We start from the raw sequence: 3,493 nt of genomic DNA on the forward strand, positions 1-3,493 counted from the left end.
AAAAAAATAAAAAATATTAATATACAAACCTAAACCTAACCTAACCCTAACCGAACAATGGATGATAATTGGTTTTTGTACTGCTCCGACGCTACGGGAAATGCAGCCCCTCCACCCTTGCGTACCAAAAGCGCAGGGCATTTTATTCAAGCCTACGCAGCCTCGGCTTTTTGGTCGCCTTCGGCGACCAGCCTCAGCCGCTACGGCTTGCATGATGCCCGCGCTTTGGGTACGGCGGGTGAGGGCTGCTCTCCCTGCGCGCCTCCGAGCTTTTATATACACTCTAGGGGTAGGGCAGACAAGACCGCGTGAATAGTGGGGCGCTCTGATTCGGTTTTGGGTACTTTTTGGATATTCAATAAGTAAGTAAGTAAGTAAGTAAGTAAACACTCAATTCTCACTCAAGAATTACAATATAATACACAAAATTTACAACTTACAAACAATGAAATGGAATGATCTTTTTCTCGTATGCATCGCAAATGATCGATACTTTCAAAATAATCTGAACCCTTACACTTAGTCAACTCAAAGTGATTGACGTTTGACATCAATTTTATGTCGGTTTTATGAAATAGATTTTGGTCGGCGGTCGGTAACGGCCATATATGTCTTATATATCAATTTGTATGAAAAAGTTTCAAAAAAAAAAAAAAAAAACTCAATCAACTAAGTAAGTAAGTAAGTAAGCAAGCACTTAAGTTTCTTTTAGTGAGTACTATCTAGAATAATTAAAAATATCGACATTTAAATCGACGGTCCCTATTTGGAAGGTTAACCTATAGCCCTAATAATAATTATATTATTATGATTATGACAATGTTGATGTTGTTGCACTAGACACACCATAATAAACCATAAATAGTTTTTCTTACCAGAAGAGTTTTTATTTTTAAATATTCAATTTTAACTAGAAACGTATCGCTATCGCTAACAAAACCCCACACCACACACCACCACACGTTACACACATATACTTGACAGAGTAGATACTATCTACATATCTATCGACAGAGTTGTAGATATCGTGCCGTTGAACGGCATCTTGTCGCGTCGCGTGGCGATCTTGTACGAGAAACATTTTCCTCTGACATTGTATCGGAATAATTATTATAATTCATTATTATACATACATACATACATACATACATACATACATATTATTAATAAATATAATTGTTTTTTTTGTTTTTTCTTTTCTTCAAATAAACCCACATTGCCATTTCTCTGAGCGTGTGCTGCGAGCTTCAACGAGAAACATTCGGCGCGAAACTGTCGAGCGGCCGGCCGTCGCGCGCCGCACCTGTACGAGAAACATTTTCCTCTGACGTTGCATCGGAATAATTATTATAATTCATTATTATACATACATACATACATACATACATACATACATACATATTATTAATAAATATAATTGTTTTTTTTGTTTTTTCTTTTCTTCAAATAAACCCACATTGCCATTTCTCTGAGCGTGTGCTGCGAGCTTCAACGAGAAACATTCGGCGCGAAACTGTCGAGCGGCCGGCCGTCGCGCGCCGCACCTGTACGAGAAACATTTTCCTCTGACGTTGCATCGGAATAATTATTATAATTCATTATTATACATACATACATACATACATACATACATACATACATATTATTAATAAATATAATTGTTTTTTTTTGTTTTTTCTTTTCTTCAAATAAACCCACATTGCCATTTCTCTGAGCGTGTGCTGCGAGCTTCAACGAGAAACATATCTATCAATACAAATGTCTATTCAAAAAAAAGAAAACAAACAAAATCATATCAGTCAATAAAATAAATAATAATATTTTTTTACTACTACTACTAGTACTACTACGTGCTACTACTGCACGCCAATACACATACATAATAAAATGAAAAATCGTCTCTCTCTCGCTCGCTCTACGAGAAACATTCGACGTCCGCTCCAATGCCGACGCGGACTATTGCTCTCGGTATAGATGTGGAGCGAAACAGTCGTGCGCACAGCGTCGACTCGTTCTCGTTGCCGCGCGTCGTTCGTCTCAAATAGACACGAACGACGGACGAGAGAGAATAGAATGTGTTCTTGTTTTTGTGTTTGTGCGAAGTGTGAGAATATTATATACATATATTCGCGCATGGATGATATAGATATGGGTATGGATTTTCGGAGGAAATTATATCAAATTCGTATTTCGAATGCGAGACCGCCGAGATCTTTCCCAGCTCTCTCTCTCTCTGTGTGTGTGGTGTATAGTACATTTTATATATCTCTCTTGTGTCAACACAAAATAACAAAGAATATACATACTACTCCTCCTCATATTTTATATAATATAATATAAAATTATATTATAGCACCGCGTTCGCAGACCGTATGGTGATGTTACCAATCGACCAAGATTTGGGACCGTCTCCCCCGGTGTTATCTGTGATGTTAAAAGAATACGCTTCTAGGCACACCTCAACGCAGGGCGCCTAGCGTGTTCGACACGTGCGCGGGTCGCCACGGCGACCGTATATGTAAAGAATGTATAAAAGAGGACGCACACGCGCCCATCGTCGAAACGGTGTGCGCAGCGTCGTGTTGGAATTTATCCCTCAAGCTCCGGGCGTTGATCGTATCTAGTGCGAATCATGCGTGTGTGTGCGCATGTAATTGGCCAGCCGAGTTTTAATATGTTTACAATAACGTATTGAATAAAAATTGAGAAGTTGCGTTTAGATGAATGTTCAATTTTCAAATTGTCACAACATCGATTCCCGCCCCGCGGGGTCGTGTTCGTTGCAGTTTTATGTCCCTCACAGTGGTCGAGCATCGTTGTACATCACCTCGTTGCGAGATCGTGACGGGACGGCCGCTCGTAGACCGGTCAAAGTTAGTCTATCGATATGAAGCGCGAACGTCGCGTCGCGTGCAAATTCGACGCGTTACGTTCACGCGTGTCGAGAAGGCGCGCGCGCAAGCGCGCGCCCCTCGACGCCGCCGAGCCAGCGGCTCGCCGAAGCCGCGTGACCGCGGTGTAGGCGTGTCGTTTGCGTAAGCAGCTCCCCTGGTTGATCCTGCCAGTAGTTATATGCTTGTCTCAAAGATTAAGCCATGCATGTCTCAGTGCAAGCCGTATTAAGGCGATACCGCGAATGGCTCAATATATCAGTTTTGGTTCCTTAGATCTTACTCAGTTACTTGGATAACTGTGGTAATTCTAGAGCTAATACATGCAATCAGAACTCTGACCAGTGATGGGATGAGTGCTTTTATTAGATCAAAACCAATCGGCGGAGGGCCATGCGTCCGAAGTCGTTAATTTTGATGAATCTGGATAACTTTTGCCGATCGCACGGTCCAGTACCGGCGACGCATCTTTCAAATGTCTGCCTTATCAACTTTCGATGGTAGTTTCTGCGACTACCATGGTTGTCACGGGTAACGGGGAATCAGGGTTCGATTCCGGAGAGGGAGCCTGAGAAACGGCTACCACATCCAAGGAAGGCAAT

The sequence above is a fragment of the Pieris brassicae genome, unplaced genomic scaffold, assembly GCF_905147105.1.
Source record: "Pieris brassicae unplaced genomic scaffold, ilPieBrab1.1, whole genome shotgun sequence".
In the NCBI taxonomy this organism is placed as follows: Eukaryota; Metazoa; Arthropoda; class Insecta; order Lepidoptera; family Pieridae; genus Pieris; species Pieris brassicae.